Here is a 14,763-nt window from a genome sequence, read left to right as displayed (position 1 = left end):
TCTAAGCTCTAAAGACATGAAAATTTCTTACCCAGATGCTACTACTCCCAGGCTTCCTGACTTACAGGAATCCATATCCCTAATTCAGCTACCAAGACAATGTACAGATTGATAAACTACATATGTTACTTTTTTCTAAACCTCTCAGAAATTTATTTAATACAAAGTGTAAGCAGAGACAAACAACCCAGAATATACTCCAACTCCTGTTTCAGCACTATCTCCCAGATTAGACCTCCTTCACACTCACCCTTCAGATTCTGGAGTTCCTTTTGTCATCTCTCTTTTAGCACCTAGTGACTAATTCTCCTAATAAATCTATTGACAGAAATGATATTTTTCACTCAGAAGGAAAACAAGTAATCCAGTCCTAATTATAGATGCAAAACATATGACCACAAAGAGCTAGATGCTCAGCATCAGGGAAATAACCCATTAATACACCATCCCCTTCACCAGCACTGATAAGACTTGTAGAACAAAATCCTACTGCAGTGGCAAACTTCATGCAAAGACAGCAAGTTGGCAGAAGCTGCCCCGTTTTACAAGGAAGAGGAACATGTTGACATGTGCAGTCATATGGCTCAGCCAAAACTGAAATTTTGACACGTTGCCTCTTTGCCCTTCCATGCTTACCAGAAGAGACAGACAGAGCATGGCAGCACTGTTAGCAGGAAAGGGCAGAAAAGGGATGGTTGGATTATTCTCCTTCCCCTTTCTGATATCACAGACAACAGAAGAAAGAGGATGGAAACAAGTTTTTAGCCAGATTTCCCCTTGGCACCCCAAAGACCTGCATCCTCCCCCTGCCTGTCAAAAGGCATCTAGGAAGAAAAAATAAGCAAAGGCCCACCTGCATCATCAGGCTGTACAAATGTTAATGTATATTAGCTGCCTGATAAGATTATCACAGCCAGAAATGCTTCCCTCAATTTTCTGATTACTGAGCTTATCTCACCCAGCTCAGGCCATCACAGATGGCTGGGGATAAAGCAAGTGCACCAGGTAATTCCAGGAATGTGAATAAAAGGTACCAGGACAAGGAGCAGGCTTCAATTCCAACCTACTTCTAGCAGGAAAACACTCATTGTATCCCCCCGTTTCCCCTGTCTGCTGAAGCCTGGGTGTGTTTTCTATTAAGATTTTTGTGCTGCTTTCTGGATTGCACGTGGACAGCATTTGAAGATGGAAGGGCTGGTAAATATGGTATTTATCACCAGCTAAGGGGACTCAGCCTTGAGTCCAAGTGCCACCTGCTCACCAACACGAGCAGATAAATTACAGCCGCCCTCTCTGGGGAGAGGGGGTCGGAGGGGGTGGGTGAGTAATCTGCTGCTGTGATCTGGGGTCTCTCATGTTGGCTGCATAGAGAGGAAAAAATGGAGTGTGTAATGGGAAAAGGAGAGGGGAGAGTGAATGCACACACGCCCAGGTGACTGCTGCCGTGGCAAACATCAGCACAGGTCTCTCCTGATACACAGCAGTGACAAATCAGTGCCAGGGACGCTCCGCGGCGGCGCCATGAGATGCTGTTGGGTTTCTAAGAATAAGCTGTTGAAGGAGAATGAGGAGGGAAGGACACAGGGACTGTAAAGGCATTTTATGTCATTTCTGTGTTCTCCCCATTTTCAAGTGCCAAAACTGCCTGGACTGAAAATCTGATGTGCCTGAGGTGAGAAGGGAGAGGAGGGCACAGTTATCTCTACGGACAAAACCAGCTCCAGCAGTTAAATGTTGACTCAGACCTGCTGCCCAGAACTAGGATTAAAACTACTGGAGAGATTCAAGTTTAGGCCAAGGCACGACTTTGTGCCACAGCAATTTATTGTCATTAAAACCTCACTAATCGCTTACATACAAAAGAAAGTAAAATGATTAAAGTAATAAATATTTCATTCAAAACATGCTGGTTGTTTATTTTTAACGGTCAGGGTTCCAGTGAGGAAAACATCCCTGCCTGCCAATCTCACAGAAGATATTAAAAATGTTATTTATGTCTTTTCCAGGGTGAAAAGTTAGTTGAGATAAAGTGGAGTGGTTATCCTTGGGAGCCAGTTCTGCTTTCCCAAAGGCAGCAGGGTGCAGGCAAATAGGTCTTCATGAAATGTGAATGAAGCAAACACCAAAAAAAAGGAAACTGTTGATAAAACCCTCCTCTTAGTTGCAGTTTCATCTGCTGGGCAATCCCAGGAGCACAGGATCTCCCCAGCCTCTGGTCAGACCTGTCACAAGTACAAGGGTACTGCTGTGTTCATCCAGCCAGACCCACACTGCAGATCTGCACAGGGTGCAGCCAAGACAGAAAGTGGAGAAAACAGAAAGAAGCAGCAGAACTGCATGAGGAAAATAAGCAACAGGAAGGCACTATTAGGAGAAATGCAAACCCACGTTCTACATAATTTTCAGCACTAGGCACAAGCCTATGAGGTGAGGAGGTTACTGAGCCCGTTCTCACTGGCACAGCCTCTCAGGACTGCTCTGGGGACTGGGTGATAGCTTCAAATGACTCACCATGGTGCCAGTTTGTCCCTTCCTGCTCACTCGTCCTCTCGGCACCAGAGGCAAAGAATGGCCTTGAGAAAGGAGAAGGAGAGGAAAAGCCAATCTCCTCTTGCTGTTTTCTCTGCCTAATTCCCATCACATCCCTTTTCCTCAATTAATTTCCAGTCCTTGTCTCTCCTGTTCACCAGATGCCACTTTCAGCAGGCATTTTCTGTTTTTCAGACTAACTCAATATTCCTGTCAAAACTCTTCCAATTTTTATCAATAATTTTATATAACAGCCTTGAGTTAAACTTTTATTACTTTGAATACATTAAACTAGTAGAAGCCATTACCCAGCAGAGAGGGGAAAAGGGTTGCTCAAATTGCAGCTCATTGCTGCACTCCCCCATTCAGTACCAGATGACCTGGGTCAGGCTTGGATCCTTTTGCTCTCTTTCATGTTGAGCTGGCTCTTTTAACTAGCCTTGAGAGCAGAGAGAGAACATTGTCCCAAAATACAGCACTGCATCTCTCATCCTAAAAACTGCACAAGAGGGACCCAAGTACCAACACCTTCTGCAGGAGCTTCCAGGTTTTATTGCTCAGGATCGGATACCTGGCCGTATCCTCACTGCACAGAACACATCAGCAGCTGGAAAAGAAGCCACGCTATTCCTTTACATTTTTTAAGGTTATCCAAGGTTTTTATGACACTAGAAAAGACTGAATAATGAGTCATGTCACAGCCCATGACTTGTGAATGAAACATAAACAGGTACTTAACATTTTGACTATGCGATGTTCTCTTCTCAGAATATACTCGAGCCTCTTGCTCTCAACCTAAAATGATCCCATTTATCCTGAATCTACTCTCCTCTCTTTCACTTCATAACCCTGAATTCAGTCCAGCTTTATTGCTCTCAATAGAAAGTGATCAGGACACATTCAGTATATAGAAAAATTTTAGAATGTCCACTTCCATAAATATGTAAGCACAGCAGAAGATCAAATAACTACTTTTTTCTAAGCAGCTGCTGTCATCATTATTTACAAACTGAGAAAGAGAGGAAGGAAGAACATGGATGGATTTTCATCTAGTTTTTAATTAAATGAAATATCATTTTTCTTTCAGCTTTACTTTTAAACCTGCCTGGACAGGATTTCAAGATGGTAGTTCTCCTCCAAGTGTTAATGACATAGCAAACACCCACAGCAGTGTAATAAATAGGTTCTCTCTTCTGTAGGAATTATTTAAAGACACATGAGATGACAGGAGAAACATAACATTAGAAATTAATCTCCTCAAAGCTAGAAGAAACAAAACTTTACTTTGGAGAGATGATTTTCTTGGTGTATTTCTGGCATTTGTCATTTCTGACCCATATTTGTCCCTTCCAAAACAAGTACTCTCAGCCTCTGCAGTGCCCCAGACCTGCTGTTCCTCCCACTTGATTCCAGAGGGCTCCTGGAATTCATTCATTCCTGGTCTCCATTCATGAAGACCAGCCCTTCCAAAGCATCCTACTGACCACTGCTGTCCAGGTCCCATCTTCAAAACGAGATGTACCACAGGACTTCAACTTCTAAATCAAATCAGTCCCCCTCAAAACCCACATCTGTGAACTTCTGAAAATTTTAACACACTGCCCAGAGTAACGACCCAATCTCTGTTCAGGTGCCTCATTTTGGGTATTAAAAGGACTTGAAATCCAAAATCTTTCAGTTCACTGCTGAAGTTAGAATTGGAATGTTGCAAAGAAGGGGCCGGTTCCTTCGCCCACATCACGTACACGTATTTCCCAGAGCACATGCTGGAGACACACAGTTATTATTTGAATACTGAGTGCATTTTAGAGAGGGGCTGATCCAGCAATCTTGTCCTGATGAAGTGTGCCTGCACGTCATCCTGCATTCTTGGAACTGTAAAAAGCAGGAAATGCTGAATCCATTATAAATGTCTAAAGGTTTAGTTAACAATGGGCTGATGCAACATCCTTTGAAAGGCCTTCCTCAGCAGAAGAGCTGATTTTAAAAGGCAGAGATAAATAGGAACTGAATTGCACAGAGCCAGCATGGTAAGGTGAATTGAGAGGTTGTGTTTGACTACAAGTCTCAACACAATTCAAGAAGCTATTTAAATACATAAATATTTAAATGCATGAAAACGAAGCAGACTTGGAAAGGAAGAGTGTATGCTAAAACAGGCAAGAACAGAGAAATGGGACCTCAAGTATGACCCATACACTGAGGCTTGAAAACAGGAGAGCCACTGTTTGCCAGGAGCTTGATACACCAGTTATTCTAGGGATGCTATCTGTGCTTCTCTCCAAAGGATGTAGCAATGAGTAAGGACCTTATTTGCCTCTCTTCCCATAGAGCAGCATCGCAAGCTTGGTGACCTCCTGTTGTCTGCAAACTTGTAAATCTGCTGTTAGGACAGAAATCAAACATATATGAACACCAGTGAGTTTAATTTGGGTGTCCAGCAATACCACAAGGTAGTAAGAGACCATGCTGGGCACTTCCATAGATCATCCTGCTCAGCAAAAGCAGCATCACCCCTTTCATACACCCAGCCCACTGCTATTCTGAAGGGCTGTTCTCCTAAAACATCTGTAGAGAAGCACACATGTGGAGAGTTAAGCCTCAACAGATCTCTTAGTGACCTTCACTCCTCTTCAAAGAAATAGGACCATACTTGCAAAACAAAATATTACTTGCCATCTAGAAACAGCTAAGCAGCCCAGGATTAGTTGGTACATGTTCTTGGGAAAATTAATCTTTCATGCTATACTGAAACAAAAGCAATAAAAGCAAAGGAAAATAAGATATTCAATAAGAAGTGGCTTGGAACTACCTATTTCCCATTTGGTTGTAGCAAAAAAATATGGTTTTTTTTCTCTTTAAAGACCAAGTCTGGCTGGATCAGAGTTGCCAGTCTCTATGGGCTACCCAATCTGTTACAAACTTGGCATGTTTTATCACTGAGGAGACAGGGCTAGAAGCAACCTTCCAGCAAACCGCTTCCTAAAAATGTACTTATGCATATATATTATTGTAGCTACACACAAACTGGGAAATGGACATATGCTGACTTCTGCTTCTCTTCAATACAGTCTGGATTGTGCCTTTTTTCCTCCTGTTGCAGTAAAAAGAGAGCAATTTTTCAAGTTTATACCGAATGTCATTCTATTTCATTTCCAAATATAATCTCCCAGAGAGAAGGTTCGCTTGCCCTATTTCCAATCTCTAAAGTTAATACACAAATTTATATTCCTTTCTCCCACTCGCTCTCCTAAATTAAGAGGCGTAATTACTAGGAGCGCTTGCTACAAACGAATAAAGTGCCAAGGGAGAAGGAGCTGTCACCACCGGCCGTCTGGAGCAGCCACCCTCCTCTCCCCCCATCCCCGGAGGATCCTGCTTATGAGGCAGTTTCCATCTTTCCCATTAGCAGGGGTAGCTCACTCCAGCCCCTCCCTTTCCAGGCAGGACAATCATAAGGAACAAAATTACAACATTAACTTCAGCCTGTCAAGGAGCCGCTGGTGCTTGCCAGGAGAGCTCCTCCCAAATTCACCTTCTGCCTCTCTCCAGTTCTGCTGACCTCTCGGGTGACCTCAGGTTTCCTCAATGACAGCAGAGAAACTGGGATCTATGATCTAAAAATGCAGCCCAAGTCTCATCCCTCTCCCTGCTCCCCATCTCCAGCACCCTCTCAAAAGGAAGATTGATTATTATAATCAGACTTAGCTCTGACACAGCATTTGCATTTTCAAAGCACAGCACAGTCATTAACTAATTCATCCACCCCAAGGGAGCCCTAACGAGCTTTCACCTCTCTCCTCTCTGATTCCCAATCTGCAGGCAGCCCACAGCTTCTCTTCAAACACCTCCCCTCTACATTGTGCTGCACAAGCACAACTTGGTCAAACTCCAGGCGAGCTCAGTGAGCCAAATTCAGCCCTGCTGCAAAGGACCACAGCTCTGCTGCTAGCCCCCAAAGGGGATGAATGCACAGACACCCTATTTAATTGTCCTAAGGTTTCCATGTGTAACCACCATGGTATAGGGTATTACAGGAAACAGTTTCTGTTCTGCAAAATAAGTCAAATGCCACAGGGGTCCCAAAATTACCCTGCTCCCGTATGAGCAGAATCAACCAAGAGCCTGAGCTGCGTGCCCAGCTGCAAGCACCTGAAGAGGGAAACACCATCACCTCACATTCTCCAAAGCCCCAGCCTCCTGATGCTGATGCTACAGCATGTCTGCAGGCAACTGCCCTGGGCACCAGCACAGACTCCATGTCAGCAGCAAGTAATGTGCAACAGAAGTCATCGTGTGGGTACCAACTGAAGATGGTTTTGACAGGTTTGTCTTCTTGAGCTTTGTTTTCCACTTTCTGCTACATTTCTTACTTTCTGGCACTTTGGGGTGGGTGCAAGATGTGACAGGATGGCAATAAGTGCTGCTGGATATTTCAGCAGGGCAGAAGGTGGCTCAGAGCTCAAGATGAACAGAACTGGAAAGTTCACAGGGAAGAGGAGCAAGTATCTTGTGCAGGAGACCCACTGAGCAAGGGAACTGGATATGTTAATTTAAACCCATGGCTTATTCAAGTATAATGATATGTTTCAACTCTCATTCTCAGACAAAGGAGCAGCGAAGGAATCTCCTCTTCTCTGCCTTCTGCAGCCCTGTCCTGTCCATGCTCCCGGGCACCACTGTGAGACCTCACCACCACCATCACCCAACAGCAAAAATCCTTGACAGCTCCACATCCAAACCCGCCCTCTTTGCTCTAGCAGCTCATTCTGAAGAAGGATTACCTCTTTTCCATGTTCACTCAGCTCAGAGCCTCTCTGCTGTTATTAGCCTCGCTCCACTACTTTCACCAGCGTGTAGATGACTGTTTCCTTTAATTACTACCGAAAGCTCCTCCCACCAGGGAGAGCAAAACAGCTGGTGTCCACTGAGAGAAGGAAACTCTGGAGTAATTAGCCTTAAATGGCTGACACCTCCTACCCATTACTCCTGGTTAGAACAGCAAAACAGAATAACAGTCTCTTTAGGGAACCTGGCAAGGCACCGGTCTGAATGTGCCATGACCCCCACGCTGGCTGCTCTTTGAGAAGAGCATCACACAGGTCACTTCCTTCAGGCAGCTGTAGGCACTTTTGCTAGAAACACGTCTTCTAGCAGCTGTAATTCACAGGCAAAGCAACAAACAGATCTGCAAAGATGTCATACCTCCTCTGCACAAAGTTTGAATACAGATGGTTTCCTGAAAATATACCCTCGAGGAGTTTCTGGAGCATTCAGTCAACAATTCTCATTAAACAGTAACTTCTAATCTCTCCTCTCACCCCTCCTCATCAGTTTTCTTGTTGAAAAATCATCACATAATAACAGTCACAGAAGAATCTACACATTTTACCAACCACCGAGGAAGATCAAAGGGGAATGGAAAGAGGAATCTCACATCCATTTCTGTTCCTTCATCTCCTAGCATAAATACAGTGGAATCAACCTCTGCTTAATATTGTGAGAGAGCAAAGGAGCCTTCACTGAGCACTCCACTTGAAAATTGAACTTAATCCTCTTGCTCCAACTCACATGGAACAACCCACAGCCTGTACTTCAACAAGCTTTTAAGAACAGCTCTTGCTCCTGCTGCATCTCCAGCCCAGTGCTGCAGTCACCACATCTGGGAGCACTGTGCTCTGGCACCAGCTGGGAGCACTGTTCTCTGGCACCTCTCAGCAGGGAAGGGTGGAGCAGGGGACAGCAGAGCTCCATGCCCAAGGGGCTTTCTGAACTCCCAGAGATGGGAAATGGGAGGGTGGATCCAGCTATGGGAAAGCAGCAGTTCTCTTGACAGAGCCTCCCAGCTGCCTTCAAGGAAGAGGCAGATGCCTGAAGGAGCCTTGTTCCCCAAACCCTTCTCCAAAAAGCAGGCTAAAAAGAGCAGATTGAAGGTTTTCTAGCTAAATAACACAACCTGAGGCCCTCCTGCAACAACAAGCAGTGGCTTTTCAATGCATAAGAAGCAGGAAATCTCCCTCCTTGTGCCAAAAAGCAAAGGTTACAGGGCTCTGCCAAGACTGCTCTGCCCATTGGAGCCTCTCGGGGTGATGCCTGCAGTCCCCTCCAGTTGCCAGCAAGCACTCACAGAATGAAAAGCAAAAAGCAATTCCCTCTCAAATACCGTATGTTGAGTTCTGGTGCCAAAGCAGAAACCTGGCACTTTAACCTTTGGTGAACATGTTCTTGCTGCCACCAACATAAATTCTGAGGTCCAGCTGGGAGGGGAGGGAAGGTGTAATAGATGTGCAGTGGATGACATTAGCACTGAACAGAGCATCAACAGGACAGGGCCTGGCAGGAGCTTCATTTTATACAGCCAGTCTTTAGAGGTTAATGAAATATTCATAAATAAGTTAAAATTCTCCTGACAAGCTAGATCCTGTAATACAACAAAGAGTTGTCAGCCTCAATTAAGCGATTCCAAAGAGGCAGGGCACTGCCATTCATTATTTACCAAGAGGTCACAGGAAAAATTCTGCTCTATGATCTTCTTGTCTCTGTGGATAAATCGGGTTTTACAGCTCCTGCTGGAGGACTCAGCTGCCTTGACAGAATGGCTCAGAGAGACTCCAGCTTACCACCACTACTACCTACCCCTAGCATCTATCAGCCAAAGGCAAAAACCATTGGGAACAAGCTCTTCTAAGGGCACTGAGACACAAAAAGATCAAAAGCAAAACAAATAACGTAGCAAGCTGATTAGGCTGTCAGTGCAAGGACCAAGACAGTCTTGAAACTTCTTGTTTTTTAAGCCTTTATCTCCCTTTTTGTATACACAAAGCAAGCCCTGGGCAAGAAGTATCCAGCAACCTTTGATCTGTAGGCACATCCACTGAACATGCCCTCAACACTTCTATAGATCCCATAGCTAGAGAACTTTTCATCCTCTCTCATGCTCAGCACAAACTGTGCCCACAGAATTGCATTTCTCAGACCAGATCTCTCAGGATAGTCCTCTTCTGACACAGGTACAACTGCCTTGGACTGTGGCAGCTGGAGGAACTGGTCTCTATCCTTGTTACAAGCAAGTTGGAGATTAAAGATTACTTTGTCCCATCTTAACATTACTGTTCAACAGACTAAGTCTTCCTGTCCCTCCTCTAGACACACAGTGCAAGCACATGTTCCTTCTACAGCTTCTCTAAGCTGCCTTTCAGGCCAGGCAGGAAACAGAAGCAGAACTTACTGAATCCTAGGAGTATCCAGGACCTCTCACCTGATTTTCCCCTACCTCTCAAAGTGCTGAACATAGCAGAGAGCCCCTGCACTCTCCAGGATATCTCAGTACAACTAAATCAAACCATGCGTGTCTGAGGTAGCCCATGAACTTCTCACCAGCTCTGAGGGTAGTTGTAGCCTGGAAAAGCACAATACCTGCATGCATACTAATTATGCCTTTTGTACCTCAAGGCTGTGGCTACTATAATAAGGCCTCTGATAATACCCCTACCCCACTCATTTTATTTTCCCAAGAAACTCAGTGTAACTCTGATTTTACAGTGACAACAGCAACATGGACAACAGGACCACTAACTGCAGCACAGCAGTCCTCTGCACAGGAAAACGATTGTTTTCCACCTTTCTGCTCTGCTCAGCAAGTGAAGAGAAAAAAGCCTTAAACCCCTTCTCCTTTCCTAGTCCTTTTTCCAGCTACAGAGCTGCAATGCCAAATTGAGAGCACGTTATCAACTCTCAGCCCATTTCCATGTGGAGAAGTGGAGCAGTCGCTATCAGTCATCCTTTTACCAAAAGGCAACTCATTGTGTTTGTCAGTATTTTTGGGTACACCTGTAGCATGAAGGCCTCTCCAAATGATGGGCTGAGAATCAGATCATTGCCCATACACCCCATCTGAGCCTGAACTGCTGCTCAGGTTGGGGCCAGGCTGTCTTCCCACAGCCCAGCAGTACCTGTCCCCCTGGGAGCCCAGAGGCTGGAGCAGCACTAAGGCAGCTCTGCACTCCAGGCAGCCACCTTTCTTCCTCCTGGAAGCCCTAACCCCATGTCAGCTGTTACTGCCTTCGATGAGGAAATGAAAACAGTCCTGTTGAAACCAAACAGTGCTGCTGAGTTCCATAAAACTTTCACGTTAATGGATCCAACAGCAGGTTCATTTGTGTAATGGGACTTTTAAACAGGCCGTTTATTTCTTTTTAATTTGAAGGGAATGTACTATTTGATCCCATGTGCCTGGCTAGATTTTTAAAACAGAGATAAACCACAAGAATTGACTCACTAAGTCTCTCCTAACCTAATTAAAATAGCATTGAGATATTAACATGCAGAAGTGTAATGGACTGATCACCTCTCCAGTCTACAGGCAGTTTGTCAGCACTCACCCACCCAGATCTCAAAGCTTCCACCATGCTCCCTGCCTTGCCTGCAGTCAGATGCAATAATGCTTCTGATGTTGCCACAGTTTTGTGCGTTGAACGTGGATTTTCCAAGAGGGAACGTGCAGCAGAAGCAACACAACTGAGGCCATTCATCATTCCCTATTCTAAGAGAGAGAGAGGGGGGAAAAAAAAAAATCCTGTCTCAGTTCCTCAGAGCTCACTATATTCCTACACCATGGGGAACAGCAGGGACTAATTTTAATGTTCTTGTTTACAACAAGCACTGAGAGAGAGCTCTCAGCTAGGAAAAGAAGAAAAAACTAGCTTCAGCTACTCCCATTCCTCTGTTCCAGGGTTTATTCTACCTGGAGAACCAAAGCTCTATTGTAAAAACACAGGGAGAAAAGTTGAAAGAGGGCATCAATGACTCCTGCACAATCACCCTCCTAGTTCAAACAAATCACATTTCTGAATTAACAGGACCACACAATAAAGTGAAGAATAATACAAAACCCGTGAAGTATACTGTGAAGTATACAGAACAAACAAGCAACAAATGGCTCTGCTGAAATAAAACTACCTGATAGAGAAGAAGATGTCTTAGACAGTGATTGTGTAAACATATTCAAAACAAACAAAATTCACTGAAGATCTTGGGTCAAAAAGCATCAATGCACAAGCACAATTACTGATAGCACAAAGCAGGGAGGCTTTATCGTCAAGGAGCACAAAGAGATCAGGCAGAAAAAGCTAGCTGAAAACTGAAGGAACAGCAGCAGAATTGAAATGTAATAGTGCAAATCCCCCAAAGCCTGTACCTCTCCTACAAAGTGAGTCTTTGTCAGTCAGAAACTAAAGGAGGACAAAGAGCTGGGGGGACTAATCCACTACAGGATGAACATCAGTGTGGCAGGGGAAATGGGTAACATGGTTCCAAAACGGAAAGTTGAGCTATAGCCAGGACAGAGAGGTGCCTCCTTGTACTAGATGTAGAAGATACTTCTGCAAAAGCTACTGCTGGAACATAACCTGGAATGCTGAGACCACTTTGGTCACTCATCTTCAAAAGAGACATAGAAAAATGGGAAGAGATTTAATGAAAGCTGCAGGATTCATGAGGAGACTGAAGAGCCTGTTTTAAGAGAAGACTGCAAGAGTTTGATTTGTTTAACCTAGACAAATGAAATGCTGGGGAGAACAACTGTTCTCTATAAATATGTCACAGCATAAATATGAGGGAGCAAGAACAGTCACTGTACTTTAAGGAGAACATTAGCACAAGAAAAAAAATGGCTATTAACTGCACATATATTTTCAGTTGGAACTAGGAAGATTTCAGCTATCAGAGCAGTCTTTCAATGATAGCAATGGTACAAACAACCAAAGAAGTTCCCAGACCAGCTTGATAACTTTATGAACTGAGGTATATCCTGCAATCACCTCAGTTACCAAAGGGCAGGATTTTATGGTTTAAAAGTCCTCTTTCAGTCTTCTCTTACTATATAATTTCATTCTGCATCAGCTTTTATTTGCTGTCTCTTTATAATCAGATCCATGTTTTTCATTCTGACGAGAACTGGATATTTCCCTAAAATTGCCTTACTAAAACTCTGGTGCTCAGCTGAGTGACCTGCTACTCACCTGCCTTGGGTTTGCTAGTCTCTTGTAAGGTGTTAGGGTGAAATCTCAGAAATGATAAGGAGAGTTGCTGTCACCTTGCTAAATCAATCCAGAAATGATGAAAAGCACTTTTGATGGAGACTTCCTGCACTGGTCAGTCATTTCCTTTCCCCTCCCAACCTGTTGGTTGTATTTATGTTCCACCAAAGCTTCATTTTTATTTATAGCTGCTGTGGTTCAGTACTCTAATCCCACATTTAATTGCCAACCCAGTGTAAATAATACAGAGAATTTACGTTTCCACTAATAAGCACCACTTTTGTTCTTATGCCTGGTCCATTGTATTTCTTGCTTTATGTTTAACAACTCTTAAATGAAAATTAAATGGACTGTATTGGCAAGTTAGCCAGAGTAGGTCTTTCTATACCAAAGTTCACTTCTTTCATATTATCACTGTTATCATCTGTAAAGTAAAAGGTAACAGAATTTTTATCCCTGCCACGTATTTCTCTTAAGTATCAAAAGTCACATCTCTTAGAAGTCTGGAGGTTTGATGCAAGCCCTAAAAAGTCAGGTCTCTCAGTAATAACCCAGATGGTTTATGAACTGTGGGGGTCTCCTGTTGCTTATGTAGTAAATGCCTCTTGCAATTTTCTCAAATCCTTTGCAATTCTTCCATGCTGCCTTCCAGTGAACAGCTAGTTCCCAACTACACCATGCACAGTGTTCTTGGAGTTTATTTCCTTCATGTATTCTCCTTTCTGTCTTTATTACTTCTCCTGATAACCATCAGTGTAGGTAGTCACTGACATTTAAGTTAATCCTAAACATTATGGTTTCATCAGATTGAAGACATGCTTTGGCTCCTCAACTATTCCTGACCTGCTGCCTTTAAATAAAGATCTCCTCTTCTTTGCAGAAGGTTAACCAACACTGTTACTCAAAGCAAGGGGCATTCATTATTTTCATTTTAAGGTGTCTTTATTTCTTCTGTAAGGACACAATTTATGCCATTCATTTTTTGTGACAGCTACATTCTTGGACTTCAAATCTTCTTTAGCTCCCACCCTGCTAAGCGATTCTCCTGATTCTTACATCCATCCTTTTTAATCTGCTGGAGGGTGAAATATAATTTGTTCCAATGAGCAGTCTATAGATTTCAGAGCCCACATGGGCCAAGCTGTCTTTTGAAGATGAAAGCCAAAAGATACCCAGAGCACCTCAGGGCAATTAAAATACAGGTGATAGTTTTTAATACCAAGCTGAATTCCCTCAGGGATTAATGATGGAGGAAAAAAAGAAAAGTCTTGACATGAATGGTCCCTGCTACAGAACCAAACTGAAAGAAAGTGTAAGATCAGGGATCACAGTCGTTGCTTGGATGGCAAGCTTGAGCCAGACAAATTCCTCCTGTCTATAAAGGGGTATGAAAAAAGGCAAATGTAGATTAGAAAAGCCAACACATCATCTGCTTCCCTCCCTCAGGGAAAGGAAAAAAACACAACATAACAAACTAGAAAGCATTTTCCACAAATAATATTTTGGTGTGAGTGAAACTAGCTCTCAACTCGATGCCAGTAGAGCATTAAACTAACGGACCATAAGAAGTAAGATCCTGGGACCACAAGACAGAGAGCCATGTGTGAACTCCGTGAGCAATCTCCTGGCACATCCTGGGGATAAAGATATTGGAGCACTAGCCCTGCTAAAGGAAACTTCCAGTGCTGATAAAATTGCCAGGAAAGCATACATATATATATACAAAAAATTGCAGAAAAAACCAGTGTGCTTAGGCATCAAAGAAAAATTCACAACTAAACCCATTCTTTCAGCAAATAAAAGAAACACAAACCCCACAGATCTGTAGGACAATGAAGTCACCCAAGCCCTATCAGACTCTGCTATGTACCACCTCTCAGAAGACAGGGCAAACACTGTTCCTTTACAAGAGCAACACACTCAAACTGTGAATAAAGAAAAATAAATAAGAGAAGGGTTAGAGAGAGAGAAAATTTAAGTTTCATTGTTATAATTACACAGCACAATGATAAGGGTAATTTTTCTTAAATCAGAAAATAAATTCTAGGTTCAAGTTCCCTAAAGGATATAAAATATTAGAGGATTTTTTATGGTTGTAATCACAAACTCATTTCTCCAGCCACTACTGGCCGTGTCTAATTAGGGCAAAGTATGTTAATGATACAGCGGCACAGCCCAGAGACGTCTTCAGTTGCAA

General features: G+C 43.4%; 1 protein-coding gene across 1 annotated transcript in view; it reads right to left on the bottom strand.

The window, feature by feature from the left end:
- MAD1L1 (MAD1 mitotic arrest deficient-like 1 (yeast)) overlaps positions 1-14,763 on the bottom strand; it is a 361,734-nt gene that overhangs the window by 166,670 nt on the left and 180,301 nt on the right. The window lies entirely within an intron of this gene.

The sequence above is a fragment of the Merops nubicus genome, unplaced genomic scaffold, assembly GCF_000691845.1.
Source record: "Merops nubicus isolate BGI_N331 unplaced genomic scaffold, ASM69184v1 scaffold16100, whole genome shotgun sequence".
Taxonomy (NCBI): domain Eukaryota; kingdom Metazoa; phylum Chordata; class Aves; order Coraciiformes; family Meropidae; genus Merops; species Merops nubicus.
This window is presented reverse-complemented; position numbering and strand designations above follow the sequence as displayed.